Source organism: Procambarus clarkii, chromosome 81 (assembly GCF_040958095.1).
Source record: "Procambarus clarkii isolate CNS0578487 chromosome 81, FALCON_Pclarkii_2.0, whole genome shotgun sequence".
NCBI lineage: Eukaryota > Metazoa > Arthropoda > Malacostraca > Decapoda > Cambaridae > Procambarus > Procambarus clarkii.
In genome coordinates, this window is record NC_091230.1 from 3585393 (window position 1) to 3600771 (window position 15379).

Below are 15379 nucleotides of genomic sequence, written 5' to 3' on the forward strand. Positions count from 1 at the left end.
TCTTGGTTGTAGTTCGTCGACGATTCAAGGAGGCGGTCTATGGTTTGTTGTTGTTGGGTGACTGTGGCTTAGAGGGCCGAAATAGCTTCAGATCAAATCAAATCAAATGTTTATTTAGGTAAGGTACATACATACAAGAGATTTTACAAAGAGTGATGGATTTATAGATAGGGCTAGTCCATACAATGCCTAAAGCCACTATTACGCAAAGCGTTTCGGGCATGAAAAACTTAAATGACTAAAGCTTAATACTAATTGAGCATAAAGAGTAAAATGAAAACATGGAAGGAAAACATAGCTGAAAAAGCAGCACAAATACAATTCTGTCGACAAACAGCGCTCTTTAAAAAAAACAGACATTGGTTGTCAATAGAGGGGTAAGGTAGGTTACAGGGAATTTATTAGGTATAGCTTCGTTTTTATCTTAAACTGGTTGAGAGAGGTACAGTCTTTAACATGGTTGGGAACGTCATTCCACAATCTGGGTCCCTTGATTTGTAGAGCATTTCTAGTTTGATTAAGTCGTACTCTAGGAATATCAAAACTGTATTTATTTCTGGTGTGGTGCTCATGGGTTCTGTTACAACCTTCTATGAGGCTTTTGACGTCAGGATTGGCATTACAGTTAAGGGGGCATATCGATGTAAATTTAAAAGTGGTTCAATTTGCTTATAAATTTTTTTATGAAATGATTATAGAAAGGGCTGCAGCTGGTCCACGTTTCATCATCACACCCTAAACAGAAAAGGAGAAAAAAAATAAACAACGGATTATGCAACGAATTTTCAAATAGTTTCAGGGAACACATGTGTCAACTAAAATCATTTCTATAACACTCAGATATTAAATTAAGCACATAATAAAGGATTCTAGTGATCAGTTTTATCAAAAAAGTGTTTAGTGCAATAATATAATTTTTCAAACTTACCCTACTAAAAAAATATGCAATATATGATATTTATAAATTTTTTTAAAATCAACAAATAGACTTTGGACTAAAATGTCTACTAGAGTCTGTAGAAGCACAAACGCTACATATAAGGTGTAATTTGCATGTAAACTGATTAATAAATGAAAGCTCTGAAGTAATTTGAAGGTGTAAATTACTTTCCAGAGTAAAATAAAGATCCAGGTTCGGCCACCTGTAGCTGAGCTTGACTTCAACAGATTTCGTTCATAATTGGCACCCTTGGAGGTAGGCATCCATTGAGCAAGGTGTGCAAGTTTCATGCAAATCCCTTGAAAACAAACGAGAAAAAAATATTGGCAAAAAAAAAAAAAAAAAAAAAAAAATTAAATATAAATATATTGAACATACATATTACAATTATTACAAGAGTTTGTGCTTCTACAGCACATAGTAGACATTTTAGTTGACACATGTGTTCCCTGACATTATTTGAGAATGTTGAACATTCCTTGCATAATACGTTGTGCATTTTTTTTTCTTCTTTTCTGTTTAGGGTGTGATGGTGAAACTTGGACCAGTTGCAGCCCTTTCTATAACCATTTCATAAAAAAATTTATAAGCAAATTGAACAATTTTAATTTATAACGATATTTTTTGATATGCCCCCTTAAGCGTTTTATATATGTATAATACACATGAGAGAATGTGCAGTGACTTAATGTCTAACATATTCAGAGATTTGAGTAGAGGTACCGAGTGATGTCTGGGGCCAGAGTTGGATATTGTCCTAATAGCAGCTTTGTGTTGAGTAATTTGAGGACGTAAATGATTTTGGGTAGTAGAACCCCAAGTACAAATACCATAGTTGAGATATAGATAGATGAGGGAGTAATATAGAGTCACCAGGGCAGGGCGGGGTACATAATATCTGATCTTAGAAAGAATGCCAACAGTTTTGAAACTTTTTTTGATATATTTAGAATGTGTCCCTGGAAATTCAGCTTGTGGTCAATGAGAATGCCAAGGAATTTGCCATCTAATTTATTACAAATTTGGGTATGGTTTATTTTGAGATTTATTTGATTAGAGGATTTATTGCCAAACAGAATATAGAAAGTTTTGTCAATGTTAAGGGTGAGTTTGTTGGCAGTTAGCCAAAGATGGAATTTATTTAGCTCAGTATTTACTGTGGCATTTAGAGCAAGGGGGTCAAGACTGGAGTAAATGAAGGTTGTGTCGTCAGCAAATAGAATTGGCTTGAGGTGTTGGGAGGCATTTGGAAGGTCATTAATGTAGATGAGAAAGAGGAGAGGGCCAAGTATGCTGCCCTGAGGAACACCAATGTTGATGGGTAGGGTGGGAGAAATTGAATTATTCACAGAAACATACTGGAGCCTGTCAGAAAGGTAGGATTTGAGGTATTGCAGGGATTGCAGGAGCACAAGGTTGTGCAGTTTCTGCAGCCATGGGTTATTTCTGAGAGGTTTGACGTTAAGACAGGGAGCCATAGATTGATTGAATTCTAAAGCTTGAGATTCAAGTTGAGTTGAAGGAGGGGGGGGGGGGGAATGAGGAGGGGGATCGGATGCTGTGTTTACCAACATCGGCGAGGATTGCAGCGTTGCCAGTGTTCCATTCAGATCTCTAGGAGTTATGGATGCAGAGCGAGAGGCACCCCTACCTTGCTTGTTGCTATGTTTGGGCATGTTTACGGCGATAGATTCTTGGTAGTGTTTCTAGAGGTAGATACTTGGAGAATTATAGTGGGGATAGGCGTACGTATAGTGAACGCTTGGCAGAAGGGACGTCGATAGACAGGCGAAATTTTTTTTGATATATATACAAGAGTTGTTACATTCTTGTACAGCCACTAGTACGCGTAGCGTTTCGGGCAGGTCCCTGGAATACGATCCCCTGCCGCGAAGAATCGTTTTTTCATCCAAGTACACATTTAACTGTTGCGTTAAACAGAGGCTACAGTTAAGGAATTGCGCCTAGTAAATCCTCCCCGGCCAGGATACGAACCCATGACATAGCGCTCGCTGAACGCCAGGCGAGTGTCTTACCACTACACCACGGAGACTGCATTTAAATTGGTTAATTTTGGTTGATTACTGCTGAGGTTCGCTGTGAGTTACGGCATATTAAGTCTCCATGCACTTAACTCATAATGGGCAGCAGTTAGGCCATGCAATGTTGAGTGGAGACGAAATTAACACGAATTTTCTGCAGCAGTGCCGGTGCCACCCGCCAGTCCACTACTAAATACAGGATGTGTATTGCGTGCACTACCGCCTGCAGGATGGGTATGGGGTCCACTATTGCCCACAGGATGAGTATGGGGGTCCACTACCGCCTACAAGATGGGAATGGGGGTCCACAAGATGGATATGGGGTCCAATACCACACACAGGAAGGGTATCTGGTCTAATACCGCCCACAGGATGGGTATGGGGTCCACTACCACCTACAACATGGGTATGGGGTCCACTTCCACCTACAAGATGGGTATGGGGTCCACTACCACCCACAGGATAGGTATTGGGTCCACTACCACCCACAGGAAGGGTATTGGCTCCACTACCACCCCCAGGATGAGTATAGGGTCCACTACCACCAACAAGATGGGTGTGGGTTCCAATAACACCCACAAGATGGTTATGGGGTCCACTACCACACACAGGATGGGTATCGGGTCAACTACCACCCACAAGTGGTAAATCAGTAGAGCTAATTATCAGGGAGTCATGAAGTTGTTTCTGCTCTAGGTAATCTTCGGAAGCCGCCTGGTGAATCTGAAGTAGGTTTATTTGTTTTTCCAGCTTTTGAAGGAGGTCACTTTGAGCTGAGAGGGTTTCCTCGGCTTGAATCTTTTGTATTTGATCCCTTGCGTCATTTGCAACAGTTTGTAAGTTGAGAATTTCTTGGTTGTTGTTCGTCGACGATTCAAGGAGGCGGTCTATGGTTTGTTGTTGTTGGGTGACTGTGGCTTGGAGGGCCGAAATAGCTTCAGATCAAATCAAATGTTTATTTAGGTAAGGTACATACATACAAGAGATTTTACAAAGAGTGATGGATTTATAGATAGGGCTAGTCCATACAATGCCTAAAGCCACTATTACGCAAAGCGTTTCGGGCATGAAAAACTTAAATGACTAAAGCTTAATACTAATTGAGCATAAAGAGTAAAATGAAAACATGGAATGAAAACAAAGCTGAAAAAGCAGCACAAATACAATTCTGTCGACAAACAGCGCTCTTTAAAAAAAAAACAGACATTGGTTGTCAATAGAGGGGTAAGGTAGGTTACAAGGAATTTATTAGGTATAGCTTCGTTTTTATCTTAAACTGGTTGAGAGAGGTACAGTCTTTAACATGGTTGGGAAGGTCATTCCACAATCTGGGTCCCTTGATTTGTAGAGCATTTCTAGTTTGATTAAGTCGTACTCTAGGAATATCAAAACTGTATTTATTTCTGGTGTGGTGCTTATGGGTTCTGTTACAACCTTCTTTGAGGCTTTTGAGGTCAAGATTGGCATTACAGTTTAGCGTTTTATATATGTATAATACACATGAGAGAATGTGCAGTGACTTAATGTCTAACATATTCAGAGATTTGAGTAGGGGTACCGAGTGATGTCTGGGGCCAGAGTTGGATATTGTCCTAATAGCAGCTTTGTGTTGAGTAATTAGAAGACGTAAATGATTTTGGGTAGTAGAACCCCAAGCAAAAATACCATAGTTGAGATATGGATAGATGAGGGAGTAATAGAGAGTCACCAGGGCAGGGCGGGGTACATAATATCTGATCTTAGAAAGAATACCAACAGTTTTTGAAACTTTTTTTGATATATTTAGAATGTGTCCCTGGAAAATCAGCTTGTGGTCAATGAGAATGCCAAGGAATTTGCCATCTAATTTATTACAAATTTGGGTATGGTTTTTTTTTTTAGATTTATTTGATTAGAGGATTTATTGCCAAACAGAATATAGAAAGTTTTGTCAATGTTAAGGGTGAGTTTGTTGGCAGTTAGCCAAAGATGGAATTTATTTCGCTCAGTATTTACTATGACATTTAGAGCAAGGGGGTCAGGACTGAAGTAAATGAAGGTTGTGTCGTCAGCAAATAGAATTGGTTTGAGGTGTTGAGAGGCATTTGGAAGGTCATTAATGTAGATGAGAAAGAGGAGAGGGCCAAGTATGCTGCTCTGAGGGACACCAATGTTGATGGGTAGGGTGGGAGAAATTGAATTATTCACAGAAACATACTGGAGCCTGTCAGTAAGGTAGGATTTGAGGTATTGCAGGGATTGCAGGAGCACAAGGTTGTGCAGTTTCTGCAGCCATAAGTTACTTCTGAGAGGTTTGAAGTTTAGACAGGGAGCCATAGATTGATTGAATTCTAAAGCTTGAGATTCAAGTTGAGTTGAAGGCGGGGAGTGAGGAGGGGGAGCGGATATTGTGTTTGCCAACATTGGCGAGGATTGCAGCGTTGCCAGTGTTCCATTCACATCTCTAGGAGTTATGGATGCAGAGCGAGAGGCACCCGTACCTTGCTTGTTGCTATGTTTGGGCATGTTTACGGCGATAGATTCTTGGTAGTGTTTCTAGAGGTAGATACTTGGAGAATTATAGTGGGGATGGGCGTACGTATAGTGAACGCTTGGCAGAAGGGACGTCGATAGACAGGCGACATTTTTTTATATATATATATACATATATATATTTTTTATATATATATATCCCCTGCCGCGAAGAATCGTTTTTTCATCCAAGTACACATTTAACTGTTGCGTTAAACAGAGGCTACAGTTAAGGAATTGCGCCCAGTAAATCCTCCCCGGCCAGGATACGAACCCATGACATAGCGCTCGCTGAACGCCAGGCGAGTGTCTTACCACTACACCACGGAGACTGCATTTAAATTGGTTAATTTTGGTTGATTACTGCTGAGGTTCGCTGTGAGTTATGGCATATTAAGTCTCCATGCACTTAACTCATAATGGGCAGCAGTTAGGCCATGCAATGTTGAGTGGAGACGAAATTAACACGAATTTTCTGCAGCAGTGCCGGTGCCACCTGCCAGTCCACTACTAAATACAGGATGTGTATGGCGTGCACTACCGCCTGCAGGATGGGTATGGGGTCCACTATTGCTTACAGGATGAGTATGGGGGTCCACTACCGCCTACAAGATGGGAATGGGGGTCCACAAGATGGATATGGGGTCCAATACCACACACAGGAAGGGTATCTGGTCTAATACCGCCCACAGGATGGGTATGGGGTCCACTACCACCTACAACATGGGTATGGGGTCCACTTCCACCTACAAGATGGGTATGGGGTCCACTACCACCCTCAGGATAGGTATTGGGTCCACTACCACCCACAGGAAGGGTATTGGCTCCACTACCACCCCCAGGATGAGTATAGGGTCCACTACCACCAACAAGATGGGTGTGGGGTCCAATAGCACCCACAAGATGGTTATGGGGTCCACTACCACACACAGGATGGGTATCGGGTCCACTACCACCCACAAGTGGTAAATCAGTAGAGCTAATTATCAGGGAGTCATGAAGTTGTTTCTGCTCTAGGTCATCTTCGGAAGCCGCCTGGTGGATCTGAAGTAGATTTATTTGTTTTTCCAGCTTTTGAAGGAGGTCACTTTGAGCTGAGAGGGTTTCATCGGCTTGAATCTTTTGTATGTAATCCCTTGCGTCATTTGCAACAGTTTGTAAGTTGAGAATTTCTTGGTTGTTGTTCGTCGACGATTCAAGGAGGCGGTCTATGGTTTGTTGTTGTTGGGTGACTGTGGCTTGGAGGGCCGAAATAGCTTCAGATCAAACCAAATCAAATGTTTATTTAGGTAAGGTACATACATACAAGAGATTTTACAAAGAGTGATGGATTTATAGATAGGGCTAGTCCATACAATGCCTAAAGCCACTATTACGCAAAGCGTTTCGGGCATGAAAAACTTAAATGACTAAAGCTTAATACTAATTGAGCATAAAGAGTAAAATGAAAACATGGAAGGAAAACATAGCTGAAAAAGCAGCACAAATACAATTCTGTCGACAAACAGCGCTCTTTAAAAAAAACAGACATTGGTTGTCAATAGAGGGGTAAGGTAGGTTACAGGGAATTTATTAGGTATAGCTTCGTTTTTATCTTAAACTGGTTGAGAGAGGTACAGTCTTTAACATGGTTGGGAACGTCATTCCACAATCTGGGTCCCTTGATTTGTAGAGCATTTCTAGTTTGATTAAGTCGTACTCTAGGAATATCAAAACTGTATTTATTTCTGGTGTGGTGCTCATGGGTTCTGTTACAACCTTCTATGAGGCTTTTGACGTCAGGATTGGCATTACAGTTAAGGGGGCATATCGATGTAAATTTAAAAGTGGTTCAATTTGCTTATAAATTTTTTTATGAAATGGTTATAGAAAGGGCTGCAGCTGGTCCACGTTTCATCATCACACCCTAAACAGAAAAGGAGAAAAAAAATAAACAACGGATTATGCAACGAATTTTCAAATAGTTTCAGGGAACACATGTGTCAACTAAAATCATTTCTATAACACTCAGATATTAAATTAGCACATAATAAAGGATTCTAGTGATCAGTTTTATAAAAAAAAGTGTTTAGTGCAATAATATAATTTTTCAAAGTTACCCTACTAAAAAAATATGCAATATATGATATTTATAAATTTTTATAAAATCAACAAATAGACTTTGGACTAAAATGTCTACTAGAGTCTGTAGAAGCACAAACGCTACATATAAGGTGTAATTTGCATGTAAACTGATTAATAAATGAAAGCTCTGAAGTAATTTGAAGGTGTAAATTACTTTCCAGAGTAAAATAAAGATCCAGGTTCGGCCACCTGTAGCTGAGCTTGACTTCGACAGATTTCGTTCATAATTGGCACCCTTGCAGGTAGGCATCCATTGAGCAAGGTGTGCAAGTTTCATACAAATCCCTTGAAAACAAACGAGAAAAAAATATTGGCAAAAAAAAAAAAAAAAAAAAAAATTAAATATAAATATATTGAACAATTACAATATTACAAGAGTTTGTGCTTCTACAGCACATAGTAGACATTTTAGTTGACACATGTGTTCCCTGACATTATTTGAGAATGTTGAACATTCCTTGCATAATACGTTGTGCATTTTTTTTTCTCCTTTTCTGTTTAGGGTGTGATGGTGAAACTTGGACCAGTTGCAGCCCTTTCTATAACCATTTCATAAAAAAATTTATAAGCCAATTGAACAATTTTAATTTATAACGATATTTTTTGATATGCCCCCTTAAGCGTTTTATATATGTATAATACACATGAGAGAATGTGCAGTGACTTAATGTCTAACATATTCAGAGATTTGAGTAGAGGTACCGAGTGATGTCTGGGGCCAGAGTTGGATATTGTCCTAATAGCAGCTTTGTGTTGAGTAATTTGAGGACGTAAATGATTTTGGGTAGTAGAACCCCAAGCACAAATACCATAGTTGAGATATAGATAGATGAGGGAGTAATAGAGAGTCACCAGGGCAGGGCGGGGTACATAATATCTGATCTTAGAAAGAATGCCAACAGTTTTGAAACTTTTTTTGATATATTTAGAATGTGTCCCTGGAAATTCAGCTTGTAGTCAATGAGAATGCCAAGGAATTTGCCATCTAATTTATTACAAGTTTGGGTATGGTTTATTTTGAGATTTATTTGATTAGAGGATTTATTGCCAAACAGAATATAGAAAGTTTTGTCAATGTTAAGGGTGAGTTTGTTGGCAGTTAGCCAAAGATGGAATTTATTTAGCTCAGTATTTACTGTGGCATTTAGAGCAACGGGGTCAAGACTGGAGTAAATGAAGGTTGTGTCGTCAGCAAATAGAATTGGCTTGAGGTGTTGGGAGGCATTTGCAAGGTCATTAATGTAGATGAGAAAGAGGAGAGGGCCAAGTATGCTGCCCTGAGGAACACAAATGTTGATGGGTAGGGTGGGAGAAATTGAATTATTCACAGAAACATACTGGAGCCTGTCAGAAAGGTAGGATTTGAGGTATTGCAGGGATTGCAGGAGCACAAGGTTGTGCAGTTTCTGCAGCCATGGGTTACTTCTGAGAGGTTTGACGTTAAGACATGGAGCCATAGATTGATTGAATTCTAAAGCTTCAGATTCAAGTTGAGTTGAAGGAGGGGGGGGGGGATGAGGAGGGGGATCGGATGCTGTGTTTACCAACATCGGCGAGGATTGCAGCGTTGCCAGTGTTCCATTCAGATCTCTAGGAGTTATGGATGCAGAGCGAGAGGCACCCCTACCTTGCTTGATGCTATGTTTGGGCTGTTTACGGCGATAGATTCTTGGTAGTGTTTCTAGAGGTAGATACTTGGAGAATTATAGTGGGGATAGGCGTACGTATAGTGAACGCTTGGCAGAAGGGACGTCGATAGACAGGCGAAATTTTTTTTTATATATATACAAGAGTTGTTACATTCTTGTACAGCCACTAGTACGCGTAGCGTTTCGGGCAGGTCCCTGGAATACGATCCCCTGCCGCGAAGAATCGTTTTTTCATCCAAGTACACATTTTACTGTTGCGTTAAACAGAGGCTACAGTTAAGGAATTGCGCCTAGTAAATCCTCCCCGGCCAGGATACGAACCCATGACATAGCGCTCGCGGAACGCCAGGCGAGTGTCTTACCACTACACCACGGAGACTGCATTTAAATTGGTTAATTTTGGTTGAATACTGCTGAGGTTCGCTGTGAGTTATGGCATATTAAGTCTCCACGCATTTAACTCATAATGGGTAGCAGTTAGGCCATGCAATGTTGAGTGGAGACGAAATTAACACGAATTTTTTGCAGCAGTGCAGTTGCCACCCGCCAGTCCACTACTAAATACAGGATGTGTATGGCGTGCAATACCGCCTGCAGGATGGGTATGGGGTCCACTATTGCCCATAGGATGAGTATGGGGGTCCACTACCGCCTACAAGATGGGATTGGGGGTCCACAAGACGGATATGGGGTCCAATAAAACACACAGGAAGGGTATCTGGTCTAATGCCGCCCACAGGATGGGTATGGGGTCCACTACCACCTATAACATGGGTATGAGGTCCACTACCACCTACAAGATGGGTATGGCGTCCACTACCACCCACAGGATAGGTATTGGGTCCACTACCACCCACAGGAAGGGTATGGGCTCCACTACCACCCCCAGGATGAGTAGGGTCCACTACCACCAACAAGAGGGGTGTGGGGTCCAATAGCACCCACAAGATGGTTATGGGGTCCACTACCACACACAGGATGGGTATCGGGTCCACTACCACCCACAAGTGGTAAATCAGTAGAGCTAATTATCAGGGAGTCATGAAGTTGTTTCTGCTCTAGGTCATCTTCGGAAGCCGCCTGGTGAATCTGAAGTAGGTTTATTTGTTTTTCCAGCTTTTGAAGGAGGTCACTTTGAGCTGAGAGGGTTTCCTCGGCTTGAATCTTTTGTATTTGATCCCTTGCGTCATTTGCAACAGTTTGTAAGTTGAGAATTTCTTGGTTGTTGTTCGTCGACGATTCAAGGAGGCGTTCTATGGTTTGTTGTTGTTGGGTGAGTGTGGGTTGGAGGGCCGAAATAGCTTCAGATCAAATCAAATCAAATGTTTATTTAGGTAAGGTACATACATACAAGAGATTTTACAAAGAGTGATGGATTTATAGATAGGGCTAGTCCATACAATGCCTAAAGCCACTATTAAGCAAAGCGTTTCGGGCATGAAACACCTAAATGACTAAAGCTTAATACTAATTGAGCATAAAGAGTAAAATGAAAACATGGAATGAAAACATAGCTGAAAAAGCAGTACAAATACAATTCTGTCGACAAACAGCGCTCTTTAAAAAAAAAACAGACATTGGTTGTCAATAGAGGGGTAAGGTAGGTTACAGGGAATTTATTAGGTATGGCTTCGTTTTTATCTTAAACTGGTTGAGAGAGGTACAGTCTTTAACATGGTTGGGAAGGTCATTCCACAATCTGGGTCCCGTGATTTGTAGAGCATTTCTAGTTTGATTAAGTCGTACTCTAGGAATATCAAAACTGTATTTATTTCTGGTGTGGTGATCATGGGTTCTGTTACAACCTTCTATGAGGCTTTTGAGGTCAGGATTGGCATTACAGTTTAGCGTTTTATATATATATAATACACATGAGAGAATGTGCAGTGACTTAATGTCTAACATATTCAGAGATTTGAGTAGGGGTACCTAGTGATGTCTGGGGCCAGAGTTGGATATTGTCCTAATAGCAGCTTTGTGTTGAGTAATTAGAGGACGTAAATGATTTTGGGTAGTAGAACCCCAAGCACAAATACCATAGTTGAGATATGGATAGATGAGGGAGTAATAGAGAGTCACCAGGGCAGGGCGGGGTACATAATATCTGATCTTAGAAAGAATGCCAACAGTTTTTGAAACTTTTTTTGATATATTTAGAATGTGTCCCAGGAAATTCAGCTTGTGGTCAATGAGAATGCCAAGGAATTTGCCATCTAATTTATTACAAATTTGGGTATTGTTTATTTCGAGATTTATTTGATTAGAGGATTTATTGCCAAACAGAATATAGAAAGTTTTGTCAATGTTAAGGGTGAGTTTGTTTGCAGTTAGCCAAAGATGGAATTTATTTAGCTCAGTATTTACAGTGGCATTTAGAGCAAGGGGGTCAGGACTGGAGTAAATGAAGGTTGTGTCGTCAGCAAATAGAATTGGTTTGAGGTGTTGGGAGGCATTTGGAAGGTCATTAATGTAGATGAGAAAGAGGAGAGGGCCAAGTATGCTGCCCTGAGGAACACCAATGTTGATGGGTAGGGTGGGAGAAATTGAATTATTCACAGAAACATACTGGAGCTTGTCAGTAAGGTAGGATTTGAGGTATTGCAGGGATTGCAGGAGCACAAGGTTGTGCAGTTTCTGCAGCCATGGATTACTTCTGAAAGGTTTGAAGTTTAGACAGGGAGCCATAGATTGATTGAATTCTAAAGCTTGAGATTCAAGTTGAGTTGAAGGGGGGGAGTGAGGAGGGGGAGCGATTGCTGTGTTTACCAACATCGGCGAGGATTGCAGCGTTGCCAGTGTTCCATTCAGATCTCTAGGAGTTATGGATGCAGAGCGAGAGGCACCCCTACCTTGCTTGATGCTATGTTTGGGCTGTTTACGGCGATAGATTCTTGGTAGTGTTTCTAGAGGTAGATACTTGGAGAATTATAGTGGGGATAGGCGTACGTATAGTGAACGCTTGGCAGAAGGGACGTCGATAGACAGGCGAAATTTTTTTTTATATATATACAAGAGTTGTTACATTCTTGTACAGCCACTAGTACGCGTAGCGTTTCGGGCAGGTCCCTGGAATACGATCCCCTGCCGCGAAGAATCGTTTTTTCATCCAAGTACACATTTTACTGTTGCGTTAAACAGAGGCTACAGTTAAGGAATTGCGCCTAGTAAATCCTCCCCGGCCAGGATACGAACCCATGACATAGCGCTCGCGGAACGCCAGGCGAGTGTCTTACCACTACACCACGGAGACTGCATTTAAATTGGTTAATTTTGGTTGAATACTGCTGAGGTTCGCTGTGAGTTATGGCATATTAAGTCTCCACGCATTTAACTCATAATGGGTAGCAGTTAGGCCATGCAATGTTGAGTGGAGACGAAATTAACACGAATTTTTTGCAGCAGTGCAGTTGCCACCCGCCAGTCCACTACTAAATACAGGATGTGTATGGCGTGCAATACCGCCTGCAGGATGGGTATGGGGTCCACTATTGCCCATAGGATGAGTATGGGGGTCCACTACCGCCTACAAGATGGGATTGGGGGTCCACAAGACGGATATGGGGTCCAATAAAACACACAGGAAGGGTATCTGGTCTAATGCCGCCCACAGGATGGGTATGGGGTCCACTACCACCTATAACATGGGTATGAGGTCCACTACCACCTACAAGATGGGTATGGCGTCCACTACCACCCACAGGATAGGTATTGGGTCCACTACCACCCACAGGAAGGGTATGGGCTCCACTACCACCCCCAGGATGAGTAGGGTCCACTACCACCAACAAGAGGGGTGTGGGGTCCAATAGCACCCACAAGATGGTTATGGGGTCCACTACCACACACAGGATGGGTATCGGGTCCACTACCACCCACAAGTGGTAAATCAGTAGAGCTAATTATCAGGGAGTCATGAAGTTGTTTCTGCTCTAGGTCATCTTCGGAAGCCGCCTGGTGAATCTGAAGTAGGTTTATTTGTTTTTCCAGCTTTTGAAGGAGGTCACTTTGAGCTGAGAGGGGTTCCTCGGCTTGAATCTTTTGTATTTGATCCCTTGCGTCATTTGCAACAGTTTGTAAGTTGAGAATTTCTTGGTTGTTGTTCGTCGACGATTCAAGGAGGCGTTATATGGTTTGTTGTTGTTGGGTGAGTGTGGGTTGGAGGGCCGAAATAGCTTCAGATCAAATCAAATCAAATGTTTATTTAGGTAAGGTACATACATACAAGAGATTTTACAAAGAGTGATGGATTTATAGATAGGGCTAGTCCATACAATGCCTAAAGCCACTATTAAGCAAAGCGTTTCGGGCATGAAACACCTAAATGACTAAAGCTTAATACTAATTGAGCATAAAGAGTAAAATGAAAACATGGAATGAAAACATAGCTGAAAAAGCAGTACAAATACAATTCTGTCGACAAACAGCGCTCTTTAAAAAAAAAACAGACATTGGTTGTCAATAGAGGGGTAAGGTAGGTTACAGGGAATTTATTAGGTATGGCTTCGTTTTTATCTTAAACTGGTTGAGAGAGGTACAGTCTTTAACATGGTTGGGAAGGTCATTCCACAATCTGGGTCCCGTGATTTGTAGAGCATTTCTAGTTTGATTAAGTCGTACTCTAGGAATATCAAAACTGTATTTATTTCTGGTGTGGTGATCATGGGTTCTGTTACAACCTTCTATGAGGCTTTTGAGGTCAGGATTGGCATTACAGTTTAGCGTTTTATATATGTATAATACACATGAGAGAATGTGCAGTGACTTAATGTCTAACATAATCAGAGATTTGAGTAGGGGTACCGAGTGATGTCTGGGGCCAGAGTTGGATATTGTCCTAATAGCAGCTTTGTGTTGAGTAATTAGAGGACATAAATGATTTTGGGTAGTAGAACCCCAAGCACAAATACCATAGTTGAGATATGGATAGATGAGGGAGTAATAGAGAGTCACCAGGGCAGGGCGGGGTACATAATATCTGATCTTAGAAAGAATGCCAACAGTTTTTGAAACTTTTTTTGATATATTTAGAATGTGTCCCAGGAAATTCAGCTTGTGGTCAATGAGAATGCCAAGGAATTTGCCATCTAATTTATTACAAATTTGGGTATTGTTTATTTCGAGATTTATTTGATTAGAGGATTTATTGCCAAACAGAATATAGAAAGTTTTGTCAATGTTAAGGGTGAGTTTGTTTGCAGTTAGCCAAAGATGGAATTTATTTAGCTCAGTATTTACAGTGGCATTTAGAGCAAGGGGGTCAGGACTGGAGTAAATGAAGGTTGTGTCGTCAGCAAATAGAATTGGTTTGAGGTGTTGGGAGGCATTTGGAAGGTCATTAATGTAGATGAGAAAGAGGAGAGGGCCAAGTATGCTGCCCTGAGGAACACCAATGTTGATGGGTAGGGTGGGAGAAATTGAATTATTCACAGAAACATACTGGAGCTTGTCAGTAAGGTAGGATTTGAGGTATTGCAGGGATTGCAGGAGCACAAGGTTGTGCAGTTTCTGCAGCCATGGATTACTTCTGAAAGGTTTGAAGTTTAGACAGGGAGCCATAGATTGATTGAATTCTAAAGCTTGAGATTCAAGTTGAGTTGAAGGGGGGGAGTGAGGAGGGGGAGCGATTGCTGTGTTTACCAACATCGGCGAGGATTGCAGCGTTGCCAGTGTTCCATTCAGATCTCTAGGAGTTATGGATGCAGAGCGAGAGGCACCCCTACCTTGCCTGTTGCTATGTTTGGGCATGTTTACGGCGATAGATTCTTGGTAGTGTTTCTAGAGGTAGATACTTAGAGAATTATAGTGGGGATAGGCGTACGTATAGTGAACGCTTGGAAGAAGGGACGTCGATAGGCAGGCGAATTTTTTTTTTGAGATATATACAAGAGTTGTTACATTCTTGTACAGCCACTAGTACGCGTAGCGTTTCTGGCAGGTCCCGTGAATACGATCCCCTGCCGCGAAGAATCGTTTTTTCATCCAAGTACACATTTTACTGTTGCGTTAAACAGAGGCTACAGTTAAGGAATTGCGCCCAGTAAATTCTCCCCGGCCAGGATACGAACCCATGACATAGCGCTCGCAGAACGCCAGGTGTGTGTCTTACCACTACA